A 14,146-nucleotide genomic window follows, 5' to 3' on the forward strand; every position below is an offset into this window, starting at 1 on the left:
AGATCTCGGTGGGAATCTCCACTTTGCCGCGCCAGCTCGGCAACTGTCGTTCTTCTTAGCGAGGGACGTCGGGATTAACAGGCAACACAACTTCAGGTTCTGCAGACAAGCCTTTATTCCACGTTCTCACACAGTATATATAGCCCTCAGCAGGGGAGGCTGAGCCAGCAAAAGCAGGAAGCTCATCACCATAACTCAGTGGCTTAGGGGTAAACATTCTTAGAAACATTGCTGAGAACAACAGGTTGTTCCTGTTTTTGTTCCTGTTTTCAACCAAGTGCAAGAGTGCAAAACAGATCAAGTGGGGGTGTGAAGGCCTGTCCTCTAGGGACCCAACAGAGCAAGTCGGCGTACAGCTTCCTCCGTGGTCCGAGCCTCAAGCTCCTGCCTGGCTTGGCTTCCAGTGGCTACACACTGTAACCTGTCAGTCGCAATGCATCCTTCTCTCCTCGTGTTACCTTTTGGTCGTGGAGTTTATGACAACAACAGGAAGTCAACATAAAGTCATGCTTAAATATAAAGCTTAAAAGACCTGTGGGAAACAGGAGAATTTCCAGAAAGATCTCGAGGGAGCTGTACTTGAATGCCAGCTGATGTTTCTTAAGGCAAGATCTACCTTCGGAAAAGGCGCGGGTGTCTTCTCTGTCCCCAACCGAGTACGGCAGACAGCAGGCTCTGCCTTGGGCAGCCCAGGACATTCCCTCAGGCTCCCTGTCCTGGTCAAGCAGCCAGGCAGTTCCGTAGCCGGCCGGCAGGGGGAGGCACTGCACCAGGCTCTGCGCTGCTGCCGGCCTGGGATGGGGGAATGGATCTGAGTTTCCACTAGGAAAATCATCTACTTGTTGATGTGTCGTCCATCTTCCCATCCACCCACCCACCCACCCATCCATCCGTTCCCCGTCTCTTCTCCCCCCTCCCTTTTCTCTCCTTCCTTCGCTCACTCCTTCCTTTCTTGTTTTACAGAAATGAGAGTCTTTCTTCTCTTTCTTCCCTTTTACAAAACCTAGTGTGGCACCTGTGTAAGCATTTCTTTCTCAGTAACCTGACAAGACAGTCATTCCATGTCAATCGGCGCAGAGCTGTCCTGTCCTGGGGACCTGGAGGACCCTCCCTGTGGCTATCACACTGCTTGGGTGTTAGGCAATGTCCTGTGTCCCATAACGTGGAACCTTTTATTTGCTGTCTGTTGCTTCCTTGTGTTTTGGTTGTTGTTTTGGGTCCTGGGGATGGAAGCTAGGGCCTTGCAGATGCTCCTCACCCCTTATTATCTCCTGGGATGAAAATGCTGGAGGGAGGGCTGCTCACTATCAAAGCCAAGGGGCTGGTGTCACTACAGCGGGCCTTTGAGGCTTCAGGGAACCCCCAGGACATGGCTTAGTTGTTTTATTTTTTGAAAATATTTATTTATTTATGTACTTTGTGTGTATGTATGTATGTATGTATATGGGTGTTTTGTCTGTATGTATGTACATTTGCACACCAGAAACCAGAAGAGAGAATCAGACAACAGTTATAGAGGGTTGTGAGCCACCATGTGGGTGCTGGGAATTGAACCTGAGTCCTTCAGAAGAGCAGTCAGTGCTCTTAACCATCTCTCCAGCCCCCTTAATTTGAATTTTTTATTTTTTTATATATAACCTAACCTCCCTATTTTTCCCAGGCTGGCCTTGAACTCACAGTCCTCCTGCCTCAGCCCCCTGAATGTTGGGCTCATGCATCCCTGGTACTGAGTCGCTTGTTCTCAGAGTGGTTCTTTGGAGTCTGCATGGCTAGCCTGGAAGGTCATTTAATTTTCCTAATTCCATATGGCTTTTTTCTACACTGGGCACCCATAGCTTTCTATATTAATTTTCCTCAAAAGGTAGTATTTTATCTTGTTATAAAAGCCCAACACACAAGGGACAATTAAAAATATATTTCAGCCAGGTGGTAGGGGCACACACCTTTAATAACTCTGTGATTAGGCAGATCTTTTTGAGTTTGAGGCTAGCCTGGTCTACAGAGAGAATTCCAGGACAGTCAGGGTGGTTACATAGAGGAACTCTGTCTTGGAAGCCAATATATATAGTCAGTCAAGGAGAGGTGGTGGTTGATGACTTTAATCCCAGCACTCGGAAGGCAGACGCAGGGAGATCTCTGTGAGTTTGAAGTCAGCCTGGTCTCCAGAGCGAGTTCTAGGACAGACAGGGCTATACAGAGAAACCCTGTCTCAAAAAACAAAACAACAATCAGAAAAAAAGTATGTTTCAAAAAACAAAAGATGAGAAATGGGTGAAACAAACAAAGAGGAGCCCTGCTTGCCAGAGCTGCCCAGGGCATCCTGTGCCAACAGCTTCAAGACGGCCCGTCCAGCCCAGTCCCAGCCATGCTTACCACACGAGAGGTCTCAGAGTTCTCTCAGTCAAAAGGAATATTGTCAGAACACTGAGGACATAACCTGGTGTGTACTCAGGAGGCTGAGGCAGGAGGATGGCCTTGAGTCAGAAGGTTAGTTTGGGCTATGGAGCCACAACAATTACAGTCATGGTCTGCGGGGGTGAGGGATGGGGGTCATTTAAATGGTGTTTTCATGTATGACAATACACCCTTCCAGACTGTTCCCTCCTGGGCTGCCTGGGCAGCCCCGCTCTTTGTCCCCATGTGATGCATCTCACAAGCAGATGCCATGTGGGTTGTCTGTTCCATCCCCCGTGGCTGGACAGTTGTGTAGTTTTGCTTGTGTAAACAAAGATGTTTGGAATATCCCTCTGCTGTAGCCAGTGTCTCCAAGGGTAGGCAGACTTCCACAGGCTTGTCTACCATCCCCTACAGGTTTAGCGGGGACGGAAAGGAGGGACACGTGGGAAAGGACAGAATTCAGACACTGCCCGGGTTGGCCGGGCTTGAGCCCTCTGTCAAACTGGTGATGCAGTAGGCTCGATTCTCAGGACCCACACAGTAGAAGAGAGAAACGGCCATAAACTGACCTCTGACCCTCACACAAACGTTATGGCATGTACACACATGCAGTATGCATGCATGCACACACAGTAAATGAATGCACAAAATTGAAAAAGAAGTAACGACCAAACAGATAGGTTGCTACTTGGCTTTAGCGCTACTGAACCGACAGCCCGCAGCTAGGGTGACCACAGTCCGTGGCTAGGGTGACCACAGTCCGTAAGCAGATACGATGCCTCCTCACAGACATGAATCACATGCCTCTTGCATCATCTTGGTTGTTTATGATGAAATAGAGTTCCTTTTTAACAGGGAGTTTTGAGAGTTTTTAAAATCAATTTGCACCAGGATTCTTTTCTTTTGCAAGTTGGGATTCTGTGTTCTCTGCCACAAGTCTTTCCCATGCTTGAGCTGTGAAGATGGTTTTCTGTAGCATGAATAATAAAAACCCAGAGACAGATTTTGGGGTTCAAGCTGAAAGATCAGAGAAGCAAAGCAGTCAACTACTAGAGAGTTCTTACCTCTATGAAATAATCTTCAGACTGAAAAGAGATTGAGTTCCTGTTTCATTTCTCTCTAGTGCTGGGATCAAAGGTGTACACCACCACTACCCGGCCTCTATGGCTAACTAATGTAAATGCTAGGATTAAAGGTGTGCCGCACCTCTGCCTGGTCTGTATGGCTGACTAGTGTGGCTAGCTTTGCACTCTGATCTTCAGGAGAGCGTAATTTGTTAGATCACAAACAAACTATCACCACAGTCTCCTGTGTTGCTTCTGAGATGTTTTGTTTCCGGTTTTCCTTTGTCTATCAACTGTTTCAAGGTAATTTTGTAGGGAGAGCCAAGTGTGAGTGAGCAATCTTACTTTTCATGTTACTTTTACACAGGGAAGCCTGATGCTTTGAGCACAGTTCATCGAAGGCAATTATTTCTCTATCAAATTGAAAACCAGTTGCCTATGTGAGGAGGTCTCCAGTTTCCTGTGTGCCTCCCTGCCTACCCACAGTATATAGCTTTAGAGTGAACTTTGAATCAGGTAATAGGGGCTGGAGAGATGGCTCAGCAGTTAAGAACGCTTGTCGATTCCTAACACCTACATGGAGGCTCACACCTGTCCATAACTCAATAAAATGTGATGTCTTCTCACTTGAGAATTTTAATTTGTCACTAGAGAGGCTGAGAGAAAGAAATAATTTTGTTTTCAGCCCAACAGGGGGTGTCATGGGCTGCTGGTCTCAGGCTGGACCAACAGTGGGTGCCATGGGCTGCTGGTCTCAGGCTTGACCAGTGGGTGGTGCTGCAGGCTGCAGGCGACTCTCCTGAAGTCTGTGGTAGTCTGCATGGCTAGTCAGAGCTTCCCCACCAGGTGGCGGTGTCACACAGCCCATTGGTCACCAGAACCCATCCTTTAAGCCACACTTGCCCTGCTCCCTCCTTTTATACATCCCAGACATCGCCTCTGTGTAGGAGCATGGCAGAGTTCTGAAGACCACCTCAGAAATGTTGATGTCTCAGGGTGAGGAAGTCCCCCCTGTATGAAAACAGAAGTTCTTTATGGCTGATTTGGAAAGTCCCTCCTGTCCCACTGTTACCGAATGCATTTCCTTGTTTTGTCTTTCCAGAAGTTTCTCTGGGGATCTTAGGGGACAAAATGGTGACGCATGGATGGTGGTTCATCCAGGCCCGTGAGAGCTGCTTATCAAATTCTGAGGTGGGGGTTGCAGGCTGGCTGCTAAGGAAGTCTTAGTTAGTGTTCCATTGCTGAGAACAGACACCTGTGACCAAGGTAATTTAGGAAAGAAGTATTTAGCCAAGGGTTCCCTTGCAGTTTCAGAGGGTGAATCCATGACCATCGTAGCGGGCAGCGGGGCATGCTGGTTGGCAGGCAGTCACAGAGTCATGGTGCTGGGGCAGTAGCTGAGAGCTCATATTTGATGTGTAAGTTGCAGGTAGAGAGAGACAGGCAGATAGACAGACAGACAGATTGGGCTTGGCAGTTTGTTAATCCCACCATATCTGGTCCTAAAGTTTTATCATTTTCTATCTAAATTCTGACTCAGGTGTTGGATGCAAGGTAGAAAAGAAACTTTTGTGGATTTTTTTTTAAGACAGTCTTTTTATGCAGCCAAGGATAGCCAGGAACTCATTGTAACTTTGGTCGGCTTGAACTCATGGCAATCCTCCTGCCTCAGCCTCCCAAGTGAGGAGATTACAGGTGTTGAGTCACCACATCCAGTTTAGGAAAGAGATTATTGATGAACTTGGAGAAACAACCGAGCCACTGACCCCCCACCCCCACCCCAAGAGTCCCAGCCCTCAGAGCCATGTGTCCTGGCTCCAAGCTCCGGCCACCATCACAGAAATGGAAGTTGCCTGGCACGGTGGTGGAGAGGTGGCCAGGTGCCAGCACTGGGCTCTGCTGCTAAGAACATATGACTCCATATGCCCACGGGCTGGGCTGGCTCTGGGCCATCCTCCCCAGATGGCCATGTATAATTCACGCGTCTGTGATGCCATGTCTGCCTTGCTGCTCAGCCTTCAGCTTGCAGACTGAAAATTTAGGCCTTTGAACTCACGGTGCCTGGGAGGCCACCAAGAATCCTGGAGAACCAGGGTCCCCGGTATAGGAGTCTAGGTCAAACCCGCTCCTTAGGCAGCTTCAGGAAGGTCTACATTTGGGTCTACACTCAGATTTTCCTGGGCATCTGGTGGTACCCTGGAGCCCACAGGCCACCTTCATTCACACCAGCAGTCGTCATTCTCAGGGACTCTGCTGGACTCTTGCAGCGCGCTGAAGGAGGTAAGAGTTGTCAGGCCCGTGGCACATGCCCTTAATCCCAGCACTCAGAAGGCAGAGGCAGGCGGATCTCTGTGAGTTCGGGGCCAACCTGGTCTACAAAGCAAATTCTAGGACAGCTAAAACAGGGCTAAAAGAGAAACCCTGTCTTGAAAAACCAACACTCCCACCAGCCAAAGAAGAGCTGGAGTTGGGAAATGGCTTAGCGGGCAAAGCGTTTGCCACAGAGGCGTTGAGACCTGAGTCCATCCTCAACACCTACATCTAAAGGAGGGGCATGGTCTGGAGAGAGACCTCAGTGATGAGGGGGGCTTGCTGTTCTTTTTTTTAAAAAAATTATTTATTTATTATATATACAATATTCTGTGTGTATGCCCGTAGGCCAGAGGAGGGCACCTGACCTCATTACAGATGGTTGTGAGCCACCATGTGGTTGCTGGGAATTGAACTCAGGACCTTTGGAAGAGCAGGCAATGCTCTTAACCGCTGAGCCATCTCTCCAGCCTGGGCTTGCTGTTCTTGCAGAGCACCTGAGTTCAAGTCCCAGCAACATGCACACATGCACATGCACACATGCACATGTACACATGTGCACACATGCACACAAACACACACATGCGTTCACACACACATATATGGTTTTTCTCTCCCATGTGCATTTGTACACACACAGAAAGAAGACATTTTTCAGTCTGCCCTTCTGGAGTTTTCTTTGGCTCCTGTGTTCTAGGTGAGGAATTACTGGCATGACCTCTGCTGGGATGCTGAATTCACTCCCAGGTTGGGGACCTGTGCTTGGATGGGATAGGGTGGGATGAGATCTGTTGGCCCAGGGGTTACATAGACCCAAGCACCAGTGACTTGGCAACCCCAGGAACAAGGTCTACCTCAGCAGCTTAGCTCCTTTCTATAGCAAAACGGGATTGAAGGGCTGAAGATGGAGCTTAGAGGAGGAGCACTTGCCCACTGTGCAGGGCTGAGGCTGGAGCTCAGGGGTGGAGCACTTGCCCACTGTGCAGGGCTGAGGCTGGAGCTCAGGGGTGGAGCACTTGCCCACTGTGCAGGGCTGAGGACGGAGCTCAGGGGTGGAGCACTTGCCCACTGTGCAGGAGCTGAGGCTGGAGCTCAGGGGTGGAGCACTTGCCCACTGTGCAGGCAGGTCTCGAGTTCTGGTCTCAGTAAAGTGAAAAGAAAGAAAGCTGGTAGATGCTGGAGGGATGACTGAGCAGTAATGCTCACTGGTCTTCCAGAGGACCTGGGTTTGATTACCAGCACCCACACGGCAGCTCACAATTGTATGTAAATTCAGTTCTGGGGGATCTGATGCCCTCTTCTGGCCACTGTGGTCCCTGCACGCACATGATGCATAGACATATGTATAGGCAAACACTCACACGCATTAAAAAAGCCATGGAGTAAATAATTACAGTAAGCAAGGGCACTGCCGGCTTGTGTTTGAGGCCCTCTCCCTCTTCCTCATCTTCCTGTCCTTGCTCTGTCTGCTTTGGACCGGGTTCTTTCCTTCTGTCTCTGTAGCATTGCTCGTGAATTTACAGCCATCGCAGCTGAGTCCTGTCCCGCTGCCTGTGAATTCCTTTACCTGGGCCAGGGCCACACGGTGTGGCCACTATTACATTTTTTAACTTCCTCATCCTTTGACCAGGCGGTGGAACACTGGAAACAAATGCTGGGGACGTTTTAGAAGAAGGAATGAATAAAAAGTCTCAGATCAGCAGTTCTCAAACTGTGGGTCATGGTGCTTCTGAGGACCGAACAACCCTTTCACAGGGCTCACCTAAGGCTTTCGGAAAACAGATAATTACATTATGATTAATAACAGTAGCAAAAGTACAGATGTGAAGCATAATTTTATAGGTGGGGTCGCCACAGCATGAGGAGCTGTATTAAAGGGCCGCAGCACTAGGAGGGTTGAGGACCACTGCCTTCGATGAAGAAGCAGCTACTACATGAGGTGGCTGAATCAGCAGACACAACCCGAAAAATCAGACAGGAGCTGATGTGGAGACTGAACAACAAAATCAGAGAAAAAGTTTTTGAGTTTCCAAAGGATCTCATGTAGCTCAGGCTGGCCTCCTTTGAGTTTCCAAAGGGTTTCGTGTAGCTCAGGCTGGCCTCCAATTTGCTACCTGGTCAAGGATGGCCGTGAACTTCAGAGTCTCAGACAGTTTATTCTGAGGGTTAAAGGTCACATGAGTAAAGTCCTCCTGAGTTCAAGCCATATACAATTGCAAGGACAAGTCACACGTGGCAAAAACATGTTTTCCATAGAGGAGCATAAAGGACACTATAAACAATGGAGAAACGGCAGCGGGTAACGGACCCACCCCTCTCTGTGACACCTGCGAGGAACGCGCAGTTCTGTGTTCTGTAGACACTGGGCTGATGGGGCTCTTGTTTTCTTGGCATGTTCTCGCAAGCACCCAGAATTTTTATCGCATAACCCCATTCCTGGACCGCATTCTGACACAGTGCCAACCCAGACCATAAAGACGTGAGTTCAGACCCCTGGAGCCCACATGAAAGCCGGACACAGCAGCGAGGGTCTAAGCTTGGTGTTTCTGCAGTTAACTGGGAGACAGACTCAGGACTCCCCCAAGGCTTGTGGACCAGCCGCCCTGGTGGACACAGGAATGAACAAGAGAGCCTGCCTCAAGTGAGGTGGAAGTGGAGAACCACACCCTTACTTGTGCTCCTACTGTCACACACGCTGTGGCTACTGTACACTCTCTCTCTCTCTCTCTCTCTCTCTCTCTCTCTCTCTCTCACACACACACACACGCACACACGCACACACGCACACACGCACACACGCATGCACACACTCAAAACACAGTAGGTGGCTTTTGAGGAACACTGCCAAAGGTTGAGCCCTGGGATACATATGCATGTGTACATACACATGCACACACGTGTACAAAGGAGACAGCCAGCAGACACCAGACCATCACATATATCAGGCCATGACTATGGTAGACTGTCCCCTCTGACTCTAACCTTCTAGGTAGTTCTACCCCTCCTCAGCCCAAACCTTCTGCCTCTATCTCAGGCTGAGCCCTGCTTCCCCCACCCCTCCAGTTTCAGAGGCACCCATGGGGCACAAAGGGAAGAATGCAATCAGATGCAGCAGCTCAGCTAGGTGGCTGCCACAGGCCTCAGTCATGTGGAACCCGCCAAATTGAAAAGATCTTGGGTTAATCAAATCTCTTTCTCCTCCGCTTTTATCAAACTCAAGAGGGGCCGACCTACTAATTAGAAACGCTTTTTCATGTAAAACACAGGCACTTCAGAGATAAGGAGGGGAGACCCAGACTCTGATGTTATGGAGTGAGGCCAGCAATACTCCCTGTGCTGTCAGGAAATGTCCCTGCTGCTAGACAAGGATTGGAGAGCATCTCTTACAGGAGTCCAGGAGAACGTCTGCATGAGGCTGGCAGTCACAGAGCAAGCGTTCATCCTGGAATGTCCTACACAGTCACTGGGGCTGGTTTCTATTTTTGTGTTTTTACGTGTGTCTGGGTGTTTTGCCTATGTTTTGTCTGTGCACTGTACGTGTGTAGTACCTGAGGGAACCAGAAGGGGGCGTAAGATTTCCTGAAACTGGAGTTGTAGATAGTTGTGAGCCACCCTGTGGGTGCTGGGAACCAAGCCTAGATATTCTAGAAGAACAAGTGCTCTTAAGCATTGAGCCAGCTCTTCACCCCCTACTTTATATTTTCCCTGTATATGTGTGTCTTAGGTTTACTATTGTTGGATGAGACGCCATGATGAGAAAGTAAACTGGGGAGGAAGGGTTTATTTAGCTTACTTTTCCTCACTGTTGTCCATGACTGAAGGAAATCAGGACAGGAACTCAAGAAGGGCAGGAACCTGGAGGCAGGAGCTGGTGCAGAGGCCATGGACAGGTGCTACTTACTGGATTGCTTCTCATGATTTACTCAGTCTGCTTTCTTACAGTACCCAGGACCACCAGCCCAAGGTGGCACCATCCACAATGGGCAGGGCCCTCCCCCACCAATCACTAAAAAAATGCCCTACAGCTGGATCTTAGGGATGCATTTTCTCAACTGAGGCTCCCTCCTCTCAGATAACTCCGGCTTGTGTCAAGTCGTCACAAAACTAGCCAGGACAGTGTGCGTGCCCTGTGAGTGCCAGACAAGGATGAATGTGCCCCACCCTATGGAACAACGCTCTCTGCTTTATTCCCCTGAGATGGGATCTCTCCTTGAACCCAGAGCTAGGCTGGTGGCTAGCCAGCTCCTGCCATCCTCATGCCTTTGCCTTCCACAGCACTGGGGTGACAGGTGTCTCTACCTTGGTTTGTCATTTGACCTTTGAACTCAGGCAAAGCAAATGCTCGTAGCTGCTAAGCCATCTGTCCAGCCCCCAACGTGGCCATTTAAATATAAATGAGTGAAATGAAAATACACTTTTTTTTTGTCTATCACTAGCCACATTCACAAGCCTCAGTTGTAGGTCTGTGGCTGGGGGCTTTCGATCCCAGGTCCGCCTGTCTCCACCTCCCGAGTGCTGAGATTAAAGGTGTGCGCCACCACCACCTGGCTGTAATTTGTTAATTGGTGTAGGAGGGCCCAGCCTATATGGGCAGTGCCACCCCTGGGCTGCTGGGCCTGTGTTACAATGGAAGGTAACTGAACAAGCCAGTGAGTAGCGTTCCTCCACGGCCTCTGCTTCAGTTCCTGCCTCCAGGTTTCTACTTTGACCTTCAGTGATGGTCTGTCTGTTCCTTGGATGTGAAAGCTGAAATAAACCCATTCCTCACCAAGTTGCTTCTAGTCTGCGTTTTGTCCTAGAAACAGAGAAGAAAGGCAGGACAGGACTTGGTAACAGAGAACAGGATTGTTGTTCTGGGGGAGGACTGTGGATCTTTGGGACTGGAAAAGCCATCGCGTGTGTTCCTGTGCTTTCTGGGCTGTTCTGTGGGAGCCTGGAAGAAGAGAACGTTGAGAGCAGAGCAGAAGATGGAGGCCGGGCTTGTGGCGTTTCAGAGGGAAGACTCTATCAGGGCTGGACATGTGGTGAGAATCTGTGGAATTAAAACCTGTGCTTTCCTGGGGCTTAAAATCAGCTGTGGTTCACAAGAGCGCAGCATCATTGAGGTGAAATCTGGGAGGCATTTGCTTGGCAACAGCACACAGAGCTGTGGTCCAGCAGGGGCTGAGGCTGCACATCGGGCTGGCAGTTGAACTTGGCAAATAGTGTGTGAGAATCGTGCATGTGGTGCCAGTTCTGAGGCGTGAACCTATTAAGGAGAGCATGCGGCTTGGAACCATGTGGCAGAGCCTGGAGAACCATTGGTGAAGGTGCAGCCTCAGTTGCAATGGAGACCCCACGATACCAGAACTGCCAGGACCATGAGACGACCACCAAGGGCAGTGGCAGGTTTGGCACGGAGCAGGCCTGCACCTGAGAGAAGCTGTACGCCCTGTCTGCAGAGCACTGGAGAGAACTGGGGAGGTGGGCTAGCCCGAGCCCTGTGGAACCTAGGAGATGGTGCGTGAGTCCCAGAAGTCAGACTGAATTTTCTAAACTGTTGGATTTTGGTTTGCTTTGATCTGCCTGTAACTGTGTCCTGGTACCTCCCTCTTGGAATAGAGAATTCTGCTTGGTTCTCGTTCCACAGGATCCCGCAGTTAAGAGACTCATGGATATCTTAATGACTCATTGAGGGCTGAGAGATGGCTCGGCATTTCGGAGCACAAAACACAACACACAAAATAATCTAAAAGATTTTTAAAAAGATACATTGAAAAAATTTCAAAAGATTTCCTTTTATTCGTGTGTGTGTGCGCGCACGCGCGTCACATGTGTGCAGGTATCCACGCAGGCCAGGAAAGGGCATCAGATCCTCTTGAACTGGCGTTATGGGGGTTAGTGAGCCACCCAACCTAGGTGCAGGGAATAGAATCTGGGTACCCTGTAGGAGCAGCAAGTGCTTTTAACCATGAAGCTATCTCTCCAGCACCAGAGACATTAAACGGATACAAAGTGGTAGAGTTTTTAAAAGACTGTAGGACTTTTTAAGTTGTACTGTATTTTATGTTATGGTATTAATATCAGGATGATTTTGGGGACAAACAAAAAAACGAAAGAGTACGACTTAAAGTGAGGGGGCTTTGTGCAAAGTCGGCAACGGTGAGCATCACAGTTGACTTCAGCTGTCAACTTGACTCACCTGGGAAGATGAGACCTTAATGGAGAAATGTCTCCATTGGATTGGTGTGTGGGGTGTTTCTTAATTAGTAATTGATGTAGGAGAAGCCATCCCACTGTGGGTGGAGCCATTCCTAGGCAGCTGGGCCTGAGCTATACAAAGAAGGCAGCTGAACAAGTCAGAGCACAGCCCAGCCACCAGCCTTCCTTCATGGCTTTCCTTCAAGCTCCTGCCTCTTGGTCTTGGTGGTTATCACAATCACAGAGAAACAAACTAGAACTTGGCCTGACAGGGGTTATCAGCTCACTACACCTGCCTGGTGGCCGTGGTCAGACCTGGGAGCAAGTTCACATGGCCTGACAGGGGTTGTCAGCTCACTGCACCTGCCTGGTGGCCATGGTCAGACCTAGGAGCTCTCAGCTCCAGGGACCTTCAAGCTTAGGTAACACAAGTCACTTGGCCTCTGTGTGGAGAATTTGGAGAAAGTGAAGCTGAGATTGAGCAGATGAGGTCCTGGGAGCACTCTGCTGGGATGTTTGAGCTAGGACTGGTGGCAGCCTGAAGCTGCTCTGCCCACCATGTCCTATTACTAAAGGACCCTGCCTTTGGGCTCAGAAGCATGGAGAGACCGCTCTCTGAGGCTGAGGGTGCAGGTATGCAAAGACTTCTCGCTGAGGATGTTTAATGTCATTTTGTTGGGAGGGGGCTGGGGCAATCACAGAGGTGCTGCTCCAGGTAAGCTGGCTTCCTGCCTCATACAAACTGATGAATAATAGCCTGGCAGTGGTGGCGCATGCCTTTAATCCCAGCACTTGGGAGGCAGAGGCAGGTGAGTTCAAGGCTAGCCTCGTCTACAAGAGCTAGTTCCGGGATAGACAACAAAGCAACACAGAGAAACCCTGTCTCGAAAACCAAAACCAAACCAAAACAAAAAAGACTGTTGAATAAAGATGGCTGTATCAAGAACTATGGAACCTTACAGCAGGTTAAGTTCTGGGCCGAGTGAGAGTTCCTCACCAGGAGGGAAACGGCACTATGGAACGCACAGTGCCTTAGGAAGGCTCTCTCCTTCCTCCCCTCCCTGCCCCCACTCCTTGCCCTCCTGATAGGTTTCGGGCTGACTCTGGAGACCAGATCATAGCTGTGTACTCAGAGGCAAGGAAGTAGCTGAACCTACTCGGGCCTCAGTTTCTCTGCTTGTGAATGAGGGCAGTAGATGGTAAGAAGCAGAAACCGTGCGTGATCTAGCAACTTTATTTCCGATTATAAAGCAATCCTGGTTGAGACAGGGATGGGGTGGATATTTGCTGACCAGTGTTGACGTCAGTGTTGTTATCATAGGGATAAAAATGTGGTACATCCACATGACGGAATAGTATTTAGCAAAAGGAAGGATGAACACAGGGTCACACAGAAAAACTTGGAGATCTGCTAAGCGGAAGAGGCCAGCCACAAAGGTTCATGTTGTATGAGCCACTGACAGACATACAGAAGAGACAAATCCATATTGGCAGAAAGCTGAACAGGGGTTGCCAGGGGCTGGGAAGTAAGGGGCACAGTGGGGAGACTACTGTGCATAATTTCAAAGCGGAGTGACGTCCAAGTTTGGGAGACAGATCAAGGTGACAGTTGTCCATTGTGGAAAATGGTGACCGTGGTGTTGTGAATATTTACTACAAACATTCTGTTGCCTTTGGGGAGTAGAATGCTTCCTCGGACGCCTCATGTCTACTTTGAATTCCACAGTGCATTTGTTGACCGTGTCAGAGCTAACAGTCAAATGACGCTGGGCATGCTAACCTGCCCCCAGGCCGGGCACCAACCCCGCTGTGGGGGAGACAGGACTGCTTAGGCCTCTCCACTCAGTGCAGTGTTTACTGAGGATTTAGTGTGGGCCGGGTGCTGGGCTGACGCAGACACTGTGGGGAGCAAGTGGTATCTCTGTTCTGGGAGGATCTGCATGGTCCTCACCGCCTGGGGGACATGATTTAGCTATCACTGGCCTTGACCTGAGTGAGGACACAGTCACGAGGGCCCCTCAGGAAGGCAAAGGCCTGACTCTAAAACTTAAATGTACAGGGAGTTAGCCAGGGATGGTGCCAGGATCCAGGCTGGGTAAATGTCTTAGACCCAGCGCTATGCAGACTACCAGGGACCTGTGGGGGAGGAGGTAAGGCATTCTTCATGTTCAAGAGGTTGTTAGAGGAAAGTGTTG

The sequence above is a fragment of the Myodes glareolus genome, chromosome 2 (assembly GCF_982192425.1).
Source record: "Myodes glareolus chromosome 2, mMyoGla1.1, whole genome shotgun sequence".
Classification (NCBI taxonomy): Eukaryota; Metazoa; Chordata; class Mammalia; order Rodentia; family Cricetidae; genus Myodes; species Myodes glareolus.